The sequence below is a fragment of the Bombina bombina genome, chromosome 4 (genome assembly GCF_027579735.1).
Source record: "Bombina bombina isolate aBomBom1 chromosome 4, aBomBom1.pri, whole genome shotgun sequence".
In the NCBI taxonomy this organism is placed as follows: domain Eukaryota; kingdom Metazoa; phylum Chordata; class Amphibia; order Anura; family Bombinatoridae; genus Bombina; species Bombina bombina.
The window spans coordinates 1,184,138,968-1,184,153,190 of NC_069502.1; positions in this window are offsets into that span (position 1 = coordinate 1,184,138,968).

Below are 14,223 nucleotides of genomic sequence, written 5' to 3' on the forward strand. Positions count from 1 at the left end.
GGCTCAATCTCCCTCCCTCCCCCCCCCCACACCCCCTGTTCTTTCCTCTTTCTCACCTTTTCCTCTCCCCCTCTCTTTCATCTCTCTCAAGCAGCTCTGGTCTGCTGATTTTCCCCATCTGGCTTTCTTCAGTACTAGGCCCAAAAGTGGCCATTTTCAACGCCTATTTCCTCTCTAAGTGTTCATCAGCTTTGCTGGGTTCAAAAGTAACCCTTTGTTTTCATAGAGGAATTCATTTTGCAATATAATATATAAAAGAGGTTCAAGATGGCTAGCCATATAGCTCTAATGTATTACTTTTGATTTAATCAATATATACCTGTTTGTTATATAATCTGAATCTATATTTTATGGTATTTCACATATGTTGTATTATCTCCACAACCTCAATAAAAAAATATATTTAAAAAAAAAAAAAACTTTAGATCCCAGTCGTTTGTCCAATCCTCCAATTGTTGTATATCACTTCTCATTTTGTCTACCCCCCCTGGAGCATCCACTCTGTTGCAAATTTTTGTATCATCTGCAAAGAGACATACTTTCCCCTGTAGCCCTTTGCTGATATCGCAGATAAATATGTTAAACAAAACAGGCCCCAGAACTGACCCCTGAGGAACACCACTAGTAACAGCCCCCTCTGCTGAATGAACTCCATTTACTAAGACACTTTGTTTTCTGTCCTTAAGCCAGCATTCCACCCAGTTCACAATTTTTGAATCTAGACCAAGGAGATATAGTTTGTGAATAAGTTTATTGTGTGGGACGGTGTCAAATGCTTTGCTGAAATCTAGATATGCTACATCAACTGCTCCTCCCTTGTCTAATACTTTTGTTACATAATCAAAGAAGTCAATTAGATTAGTCTGACATGATCTCCCTGAAGTAAAACCATGCTGATTTTGGTCCTCTAAATTGTTTGTCTTTATGTAAGTCATAATTCTTGCTTTTGAGAGGCTTTCCATTAATTTCCCTACTACTGAAGTTAAACTAACTGGCCTGTAGTTGCCAGATTCTTCTCTACTGCCCTTTTTATGAAGGGGTATTACATTTGCTATTCTCCAATCATCTGGGACAGCTCCTGTTAATAGTGACTGATTAAACAGATCAGTTAATGGGACAGTTAGCACTGATCGAAGTTCTTTTAAAACCCTTGGATGAATATTATCAGGACCCACTGCCTTTGTAACATTTATTTTTGATAATGCTAACAAAACCTCATCCTCTGTAAAAAGATTACTGTTAAGCTTGTTTCTATTTTGCGTAGCATCCCTTAAAATTGCGTAAAAAAACCTAATCCGAACCAATGACGGATTTTAATCGTTTGCATGTGATGTCTTACGCAACATGGCGCATCCGAGATCACGTAAAAATGTAATCTGAACCAATGATGGATTTTAATCCTTTGCATGTGACGTCTTACGCATCATGGCACATCCGAGATCGCGTAAAAACCTAATCAAAACCAATGACGGATTTTAATCCTTTGCATGTCAATAACAAATCTATTTCTATTTTAAAAACTAGTATGTGCTATATTGTTATCTATCAAGCATGTTTGTTTCATGTAATGCACAGCTTCAAATAATGTGATGCTTGATAACATAATACTCTGATATATGAAATATAATCCATTGTTGGTAATAAATATATATTTCATTAGAATAGGAAGATTAGGAAATATTTAGGAAGCAGCAGGTTTTAACATTGAAATAATGCTACTATATACAGTACATTACAAAAATGTGTATGGTTTATATATTATATGTTACCTATAGCAATATATCTTTGTATAATTAAATGTATTCAGAAATAATAGAAAGAGATTAATCATCTAAAATATGTGCATTACACACAAAGATTTCTTTTGTTATACTACTACAATAAGATGTAAGGAAAATTGGAATATATGTGTTGCCAGCTCTGAGCAGGTGGACAGGAATCTCCGGAATTCAACACGATTGAGTACGATCAGGTTGATTGACACCTCCCTGCTGGTGGCCCAAAGTAGGGGGGATGTATATTAAATAAACATCTTAAAAATATAGGACATTGTGAAAATTGTCAGACACATTTAATATATTATGAACTATTTTCACATTATTCCTCCTATGATTCTTAATAGCATGCTTTGTGCAAACTAACCTGGATGTATTGTCTTTAAAAGTGATTATTTTCATCACTTTCCAAATAGAGGATTGTGAAATAACATCTACAGGGAGTGCAGAATTATTAGGCAAGTTGTATTTTTGAGGATTAATTTTATTATTGAACAACAACCATGTTCTCAATGAACCCAAAAAACTCATTAATATCAAAGCTGAATAGTTTTGGAAGTAGTTTTTAGTTTGTTTTTAGTTATAGCTATTTTAGGGGGATATCTGTGTGTGCAGGTGACTATTACTGTGCATAATTATTAGGCAACTTAACAAAAAACATATATACCCATTTGAATTATTTATTTTTACCAGTGAAACCAATATAACATCTCAACATTCACAAATATACATTTCTGACATTCAAAAACAAAACAAAAACAAATCAGTGACAAATATAGCCACCTTTCTTTGCAAGGACACTCAAAAGCCTGCCATCCATGGATTCTGTCAGTGTTTTGATCTGTTCACCATCAAATTGCGTGCAGCAGCAACCACAGCCTCCCAGACACTGTTCAGAGAGGTGTACTGTTTTCCCTCCTTGTAAATCTCACATTTGATGATGGACCACAGGTTCTCAATGGGGTTCAGATCAGGTGAACAAGGAGGCCATGTCATTAGATTTTCTTCTTTTATACCCTTTCTTGCCAGCCACGCTGTGGAGTACTTGGACGCGTGTGATGGAGCATTGTCCTGCATGAAAATCATGTTTTTCTTGAAGGATGCAGACTTCTTCCTGTACCACTGCTTGAAGAAGGTGTCTTCCAGAAACTGGCAGTAGGACTGGGAGTTGAGCTTGACTCCATCCTCAACCCAAAAAGGCCCCACAAGCTCATCTTTGATGATACCAGCCCAAACCAGTACTCCACCTCCACCTTGCTGGCGTCTGAGTCGGATTGGAGCTCTCTGCCCTTTACCAATCTAGCCACAGGCCCATCCATCTGGCCCATCAAGACTCACTCTCATTTCATCAGTCCTTAAAACCTTAGAAAAATCAGTCTTGAGATATTTCTTGGCCCAGTCTTGACGTTTCAGCTTGTGTGTCTTGTTCAGTGGTGGTCGTCTTTCAGCCTTTCTTACCTTGGCCATGTCTCTGAGTATTGCACACCTTGTGCTTTTGGGCACTCCAGTGATGTTGCAGCTCTGAAATATGGCCAAACTGGTGGCAAGTGGCATCTTGGCAGCTGCACGCTTGACTTTTCTAAGTTCATGGGCAGTTATTTTGCGCCTTGGTTTTTCCACACGCTTCTTGCGACCCTGTTGACTATTTTGAATGAAACGCTTGATTGTTCGATGATCACGCTTCAGAAGCTTTGCAATTTTAAGAGTGCTGCATCCCTCTGCAAGATATCTCACTATTTTTTACTTTTCTGAGCCTGTCAAGTCCTTCTTTTGACCCATTTTGCCAAAGGAAAGGAAGTTGCCTAATAATTATGCACACCTGATATAGGGTGTTGATGTCATTAGACCACACCCCTTCTCATTACAGAGATGCACATCACCTAATATGCTTAATTGGTAGTAGGCTTTCGAGCCTATACAGCTTGGAGTAAGACAACATGCATAAAGAGGATGATGTGGTCAAAATACTCATTTGCCTAATAATTCTGCACTCCCTGTAAAAGAAAAGAGCAAACATAAGTGTTTCCCATGGGATGTATCCTGCACCCCCAGTCTTGTTCCAGATAATTGTGTACACTTACCATGTGAACGTGTCTTTGTAGCACAGTTGAAAGACAATGCCACAGACAGGATCACATAGGTATTCTCACCTTCAGTCTGGTATTCTTCACTTTCAGTCTGTAGATGAAGTCAGTCTCCCTAATGGAAAATAAAGTGTAAATCAAATAAAATGGTACATAGTTCTGCATCCCTCCCATACCTACCTATTTCCTAAAATGTTTATAGCAATAGCTTAATAAGTGTATGTAGCCTCTTGTGTTCTGTTCTAACAATACATTGTGAAGCTGACTCACATACATTGTCCTTACTTAACCTCTGATGTATGACTTTGTCAATTCTAATGTGCTTCAGAGTATCCCTTTATCTGCTATCTGCGGCATTTATCCCTTTCAGAATATCAAAAATCTAATAATGTCTAACTAAATACTAAATGTAAACTAATTGTATGCCATATGATGGATCATTGGGCAAAATCCCCCTCCCCAGTCTCGATCCATACATTGTGTATACTTACCATCTGATGTTGTCTTTAAAAATCATGTGGCAAAGTCATTACAGGAGCCAATGCCAGAATCATATGATGTACAAATTACCTATGATGATAAAATATATTTTAGATTTTTCTATAATCATTTCTTGAACAATCCTAACATGTTCGTACAATTCTATTTTCATTTTACTCAAAGTCTCACATATTCGCAATGCTCCTATATAACGTATAGTATTTACCGTCTGAAGTGGTGGTTGATGATGTTGGCTCTGACATTGACCCCCTCGTTCCAGAATGGCCCCTCTAGAACTGGCTCATCCTCCTTATCTTGGAGGAGGTCTCGGGGTGCCTGGATGGACCCTGCAGGCTATAATGATCTTCACCACCTTACCAGGGCTGTATTGGAGGGCTCCTCCAGACCTTTCCAGACATCTTAACCATATTTTGAGGAGCCCAAACATCCACTCCACTACAGCCCTGGTCTGCTTTTGCACCCGATTATAGCGCACCTGGGCGTCGTCAGCTGGGTTACGCAACGGAGTAATGAGCCAAGGACGGCTCATGTGACCCGAATCACCTATAAATAATGAACATTACAAAATGTCAATATTAACAATATCTTACAAATTATGATATGAAAATACAGTGAAATAAAATGATACAATGCATTTGTGTATTCAAAAATCGCCTAAACTAGACATTTGCTGAAAGAGAAATAAATGATTAAATCGCATCCTATATCTGCACATTTAAGCTATGACCTGCTACATATCTGTTTTTCGCTAAAACTAGACATTTGCGGAAAGAGACAAAGACATGGTTAAAGCGCATCCTATAACTGCACATTTAAGCTATGACCTGCTACATATCTGTTTGGAGCTAAAACTAGACATTTGCTGAAAGACAAATAAATGGTTAACTTGCATCCTATAGCTGCACATTTAAGCTACGACCTGCTACATATCTGTTTTTCGCTAAAACTAGACATTTGCGGAAAGAAAAATAAATGTTTAAATCGCATCTTATAGCTGCACATTTAAGCTATGACCTACTACATATCTGTTTGGAGCTAAAACTAGACATTTGCTGAAAGACAAATAAATGGTTTAATCGCATCCTATAGCTGCACATTTAAGCTATGACCTCCTACATATCTGTTTGGAGCTAAAACTAGACATTTGCTGAAAGAGAAATAAATTGTTAAATTGCATCCTATATCTGCACATTTAAGCTATGACCTGCTACATATCTGTTTTTCGCTAAAACTAGACATTTGCGGAAAGAGACAAATACATGGTTAAAGCACATCCTATATCTGCACATTTAAGCTATGACCTGCTACATATCTGTTTAGAGCTAAAACTAGACATTTGCTGAAAGAGAAATAAATGATTAAAGCACATCCTATATCTGCACATTTAAGCTATGACCTGCTACATATCTGTTTGGAGCTAAAACTAGACATTTGCTGAAAGAGAACTAAATGGTTAAATTGCATCCTATATCTGCACATTTAAGCTATGACCTGCTACATATCTGTTTGGAGCTAAAACTAGACATTTGCTTAAAGAGACAAATACATGGTTAAAGCACATCCTATAGCTGCAAATTTTGCACATTACACAAACACAACTGTTTTTAAACATTACAGTGGCAATTGTCTAACTACTTAACCATGCTGTGCACAAGTACTCACCAACGAGCCAGCCATGGGGGAACTGTCTGTCCTCAAACTGCCGCCACAGTGACGACTGCCTGATGATGCGTGCATCATGACAAGCCTCCCGAAATTCGCACACACCTGCATAATCCTCATCCATGCGTCGTAAACAAACTGCACGTTGAGACTTTGAAAGTGTTTGCAATTTCGATAGGGGATCTCTTATGCTGGAGCATGCAGCGCAATGTGGGTGCAATCGATTGCTCCCAAGTCATTGGGCATTTGAGCTATTGCATAGAATTCCCTCTTGAGTCTCCTCCAATCGTCCTCATTTTGAGGGAATCCTATGTAAAGCTTACAAACTCGTACCATGGCATCCAGAAACTTGTCAAGAACCACAGAGAAGGTGCCCTGAGACAACCATGCATGTACCCCTCTGAGGATTGAAAATTTCCAGAGGCCAGGACATGTATGCAGCATAGCATCTTAGTCATGCCAGGGATTGCAGTTTGCATATGTTTACGTGGCTCCAGATGAGGTTTAAGTACTTTGTAAAGGCCCATGAGTTGCTCTCGATTAAGCCTATAATTGTCATAAACCTCGAAGTCGCTCATGTTCTCAAAGGTGGACCTCACCCTTTCAACACAAGGAACTCTGATCAGACGTTCCCTACGCCTCTCTTGTAGACGCCGAACCCGCCTGATTCTGTTGTACAAAACTTGTCCAACAGCACCTACACATGCTAACTGCGGATCATCCATATTTGCCAAGCCAAGCAGCACAAAGCCAAACAGCAGAGCAAACACACATGGAGTAACAAGGTATGCAAAAACACAAAAAGCTATTTGATACAATGTCGATCACCAGGGACACTTTGGCCATGTTGTTTGGGGGATTTATAGTGCAAAATGTCCAATGGTAGCGTGTTCGTAATAATTGCTGATTGTATCCACTTGATTGTACCTGAGCGGTGCGAATGCTTTCAAAGTGGGTGTTTTTTTTCGGTGTTTGCTGAAAATTTGTTTTCCCCCAATAAATCGCAATGTTAAAGTGTAAAATGTAACATATACAGAGCATATTCGTGATGTTTGTTCATATGCGTAACTAATACTTAGTAAATGTAATGTTATAGTAAAAACCACACGTCCACGCTAACATGATTGAAAGTGCATACTTGTGTATAATGTGTGCATAGACATGGCATAGAATCAATGTTACTGCAATATTGTTGCAAAACGATAAAGTAACGGCTGACATAATATAATATATATAAGTGATTTGCGAGATATCAATATTTCACGTGTATTTCACGTGTCCCATTGAAACCGCAATAATAATGAAGATCTTCCGGCTGACAAGTATAATATTCTATTTATAAGTAATTAGCGAGATTTCAATATTTTACGTGTCTCATTGAAACCGCAATAATAATGAAGATCTTCCAACCTCTCGTCTACGTATATGTAATATTGTAATTTTGAGTGAGAAACTGATTAAAGGGGCGGTACAGTCATAATGCTGTAATCTGTATGGTTGAAGCTTAGAATGATGTCATCATATTAGCAACATGCCTGTCTAGTTTGCAAATCTTTGTTGTGTTGTTGTATTTTACAACTTTCTTATTGTCTGCTGATTAAAAAGATAAATGTGTGCTTTGCAGTTGTGTGATGTTTGTTATGTACATATATGTATGTATTGTGATTCTCTCCCAGATCTGTTTATTTATATAAAGCAGTATAGCATTGTTGTTCCTTCCAGAAAAGCGACAAGTCTAATATTTTCTAATGATATCTTATTATTCTACAGAATTCCTAATGTTATATTATGGTTAAATTGTGATGTTAAAGGGACAGTAAAGCCATAATTTCTCTGTCATGATTGAGAGAGAGAGAGAGAATCCAATGTTAACCAACCTTCCAATGAACTTGTATGATGTATATGTGTTCATTGTTTCTATATCGCTTGTTGAGTAAAGAGCAATGCACATGTATGAGGCAATGACAAAAGGCATGTATGTGCAGCAATCAATCATCATCTGGTGAGCCTATCTAGATATGCTGTTCATCCAAGCATATGACTTGAATACATGAAATGCTATGATAGACGTAAATGAGAGAAGTGTTTAAAATAGCCTACTGTTTGTGAATAATGAAATCTTAAAAAGTATTTTTTCTGTCCGTTTAAATATGATTTGATATTTTAAACCGATTTCGTATTGTTGATGATAGAATTGATGGTGATTTATAGTTGATGTAATATAATTTCGTAAAAGAATTTGATGTTGTAGTGATGTTCACACAAGTAAAACCCATAACTCGAGTGTGAAATAGTCTATTTCTTGATCTATTTGTCATTCATAGCGGGACCGATGCAAGAATGAGTGAATTAGCGCTACAATCCTAACACTGCTATTAGGAGTTTTAAAGGAGAAAAATCTCTTTTGCATTAGGGAAATCTGCCGGTCGCGTGTACTAGCACATATTCCCCATAGAAGTCAATGGAAGTGAGACATTTCCTGAAAAAAAACTTCCAACACTTGTGTTGAGCGTAAAGTGAGTGACATCATGTCCTTTTGTGAAAAAGTAGCTAAATCGTGTTAATTTTCATAATTAAAATATGTTTTGTGTACGTAATGTGCTGTATATTGTTTGTATGTATCTAATTCTGTATGTATGTGATGATATTTGTACGTAGATGTAGCTAAATGAGTGTATGTTCACGTATATCTATGTAAGTCAATGTGAAATAGTTTTTTGTGCCTTGTTTTCTAACACCCAAGATCTTGTATCTTTTATCTGTTATATTTTTTATTCTAAATACATTCTGAAAAAAATTAAAATTGTCGAGTGTTTGTATGAGTGTAAGTGTACTTTGTATAATATTTGTGAAGGGATTCGTGAAAGTTTTTGGTAATGATCTATTAATAACTACTGGTCTGGGAGAGTGTTCTGGATTTGAGCGTAGATGGTGATTTTTGTGGCGCTACATAAACTTGTAATAGCAGCGTTATGGCCCATAGCGATGCTATTTGAGTCATAACGCCAAACTCGTAATCTAGCTGACTGTTGTATGCAAACATTAGAGCATCGTATTTTGCACTTTAATGCCCCTTTAACCATTTGTTTTTTTGGATAATGAGATAACTAGAGCTAATTCTGACTATTTTCATAATGAGATAATGTAAGTAGTAACACAGCTCTCTTGAATGTAAGGCTGCTGTATCTCAGAAGGTATTGATTTGGGTTATTTGTTACCATTATTAGTAGGTATGTGCAAAATTCATTTGGATATTGGTTTGTCAAACGAGTTCCAAATATGGGCATGGGTAGCAGAATACTGCTATTTTTGTCGCTGGATATATTAGTGTCAAAATGCAAAACACAAAAAGTCAGTATTTTTCAATTTTCCATTTTATCAACAAATTTGTTGACACAGGTTATATTAATGTGATTTTTTGCCATTTAAGTTTATTTTAGATCCTTTATTATTGGCATTTAAATCCATTAGATGTGAGACAATTTAATATTGATTAGCTGCTTTGATTTCATATGAGGTATTACAGGAACATTAGCTTTTCCTACTTGCACTCTTATTCCAGCAGTTAATTATAGCAGCTTATTAATGAGGGGGGGGGGATGCTTATCCATTGTTGCCAACATTTTCCAATTTCCCAGGACAATCCTGGGATGTTGCTTTTTGTCCCAGGTATTTACTGTCCCGGGAATTATTTGGAGCTATGTGGCCACCCAACTTCTGCTTACTGCAGCTTCTCCAAGTCCCGCTAACTTTTCTAGCACCCCACTGCTTCCTTTCCATCTCTCCCCTCTCCCTTCACTCACAGTGTTTATTCAGCAACCTGCCCGCTTGGATGAGGACTTCTGCTGGCTTGGATGAAGTCTTCTGCCGGCTTCGATGAGGACTTTTGTCAGCTTGGATGAGGACTTCACCGCCTGGATGAGGATGGATGTCCGGTCTTCAAAAACTGTAAGTGGGTCGTCGGGGGTTAGTGTTATTTTTTTTTTAAGGGTTTATTGGGGGGGGTTTATTTTTAGCTTAGGGTTTTGGGCAATGTAAAAGAGCTGAATTCCCTTTTAAGGGCAATGGTTAGCTTAGGTTTATTTAGATAGGATTTTATTTGGGGGGTTTAGTTGTGTGGATGGAGGGTTTTACTGTTGGAGGGTTGTTTATATTTTTTTTTACAGGTAAAAGAGCTGATTTCTTTGAGGCAATGCCCCGCAAAAAGGCCCGTTTAAGGGCCATTGGCAGTTTAGTGTAGGCTAGGTTTTTTTTATTTTGGGGGGGCTTTTTTATTTTGATAGGGCTATTAGATTACGAGTAATTAATTCATTTTTATTTTTGATAATTTCTTTTTTTTTATTTTGTGTAATTTAGTGTTTATTATATTTATACTTTAGATAATTGTATTTATTAATTTAATTTATTTAATTTTATTGTAATGTTAGGTTTTAGTGTAAGGCAGGTTAGGTTTTATTTTACAGGTAAATTTGTATTTATTTTAACTAGGTAGCTAGTAAATTGTTAATAACTATTTACTAGCTAGTCTACCTAGTTAAAATAAATACAAACTTGTCTGTGAAATAAAAATAAAACCTAAGATAGCTACAATGTCACTATTAGTTATATTGTAGCTAGCTTAGGGTTTATTTTACAGGTAAGTATGTATTTAGTTTTAAATAGGAATTAGTTAGTTATTAATAGTAGGTTATATTTAGATTTATTTTAATTATGTTAAAGTTAGCAGTGTTAGGGTTAGGGTTACGTTAGGGTTAGACTTATGGTTAGAGTTAAGTTAGGGGTTAATATGTTTATTTAGTGTTAGTGATGTGGTAGGCCATACAAACACAGATGCACATACACACAGATGCACATACACACAGATACAAGCACACAGATACAAACACACAGATACAAACACACAGATACACATACAAATACAAATGCACATACATACAGATGCACATACAAACAGATGAACATACAAACAGATGCACATACAAACAGATACACTTACACACACATACAAACACAAATGCACATACAAACACAGATGCACATACAAACAGATACACTTACACACACATACAAACACAGATGCACATACACACAGATGCACATACAAACCGATGCACATACAAACACAGATGCACATACAAACAGATACACTTACACACACATACAAACACAAATGCACATACAAACACAGATGCACATACACACAGATACACTTACACACACATACAAACACAGATGCACATACACACATATACACTTACACACACATACAAACACACACACACACATACAAACATAGATGCACATACAAAAACAGATGTACATACACACAGATACACTTACACGAACATACAAACACAGATGCACATGCAAACACAAATGCACATACAAACACAGATGCACATACACACAGAAACACTTACACACACATACAAACACAATTGCACATACACACAGATACACTTACACACACATACAAACACAGATGCACATACACACAGATGCACATACAAACACATATGCACATAAACACAGACAAACTTACACACACATACAAACACAGATGCACAGAAACGCAGAAACACTTACACACATTCAAACACAGATGCACATACACATAGATACACTTACAAACACATACAAACATAGATGCACATACACACAGATGCACTTACACACACATACAAACACAGATGCACATACAAACACAGATGCACTTACACACACATACAAACACAGATGCACATACACACAGATACAAACACATATGCACATACACAGATGCACATACACAAAGATACACTTACACACACATACAAACACAGATGCACATAAAACACAGATGCACTTACACACACATACAAACACAGATGCACATACACACAGATACAAAAACATATGCACATACACACAGATGCACATACACACAGATGCACATACACACACATACAAACACAGATGCACATACACACAGATACAAACACATATGCACATACACACAGATGCACATACACACAGATACACTGACACACACATACAAACACAGATGCACATACACAGAGATACACTTACAGACACACATACAAACACAGATGCCATACACACAGATACACTTACACACACATACAAACACAGATGAATATACACACAGATGCACATACACACATACAAACACAGATGCACATACAAAAACATATGCACATACACACAGATACACTTACAGACACATACAAACACAGATACACTTACACACACATACAAAGACAGATGCACATACATACAGATATACTTACACATACCTACAAACACAGATGCACATACAAACACAGATGCACATACACACAGATGCACATACACACAGATACACTTACAGACACACATACAAACACAGATGCACATACAAACACAGATGCACATACACACAGAAACACTTACACACACATACAAACGCAGATGCACATACAAACACAAATGCACATACACACAGATACACTTACACACACATACAAACACAGATTCACATACAAACACAAATGCACATACAAACACAGACACACTTACACATACAAACACAGATGCACATACACACATATACACTTACACACACGTACAAACACAGATGCACATACAAACACAGATGCACATACACACATATACACTTACACACACATACAAACACAGATGCACATACATACAGATACACTTACACACACATACAAACACATATGCACATACACACAGATACACTGACACACACATACAAACACAGATGCAAATACAAACACAGATGCCATACACACAGATTCACTTACACACACATACAAACACAGATGAACATACACACATATGCACATACACACATACAAACACAGATGCACATACAAAAACAGATGCACATACAAACCCAGATGCACATACACACAGATACACTTACATACACATACAAAGACATATGCACATGCAAACACAGATGAACATACACACAGATGCACATATACACATACAAACACAGATGCACATACAAACACAGATGCCCATACACACAGATGCACATACAGTACATACAGATACACTTACACACACCTACAAAAACAGATGCACATACAAACACAGATGAACATACACAAAGATGCACATACATACAGATACACTTACACACACATACAAACACAGATGCACATACAAACACAGATGCACATACACACAGATGCACATACAAACACAGGTGCACATACACAGATGCATATACAAACACAGATGCACATACACACAGATACACTTACTGACACACATACAAACACAGATGCACATACAAACATAGATGCACATACACACAGATACACTTACACACACATACAAAGACAGATGCACATACAAACACAAATGCACATACACACAGATACACTTACACACACATACAAACACAGATTCACATGCAAACACAGATGCACATACAAACACATATGCACATACACACAGATACACTTACACACAGATACACTTACACACAGATACACTTACACACACAAACACAGATGCACATACACACAGATGCACATACACACAGATACAAGCACATATGCACATACACACAGATGCACTTACACACACATACAAACACATATGCACATACACACAGATGCACATACACACAGATACACTGACACACACATACAAACACAGATGCAAATACAAACACAGATGCCATACACACAGATTCACTTACACACACATACAAACACAGATGCACATACAAACACAGATGCACATACAAACCCAGATGCACATACACACAGATACACTTACATACACATACAAAGACATATGCACATGCAAACACAGATGAACATACACACAGATGCACATATACACATACAAACACAGATGCACATACAAACACAGATGCCCATACACACAGATGCACATACATACAGATACACTTACACACACCTACAAAAACAGATGCACATACAAACACAGATGAACATACACAAAGATGCACATACATACAGATACACTTACACACACATACAAACACAGATGCACATACAAACACAGATGCACATACACACAGATGCACATACAAACACAGGTGCACATACACAGATGCATATACAAACACAGATGCACATACACACAGATACACTTACTGACACACATACAAACACAGATGCACATACAAACATAGATGCACATACACACAG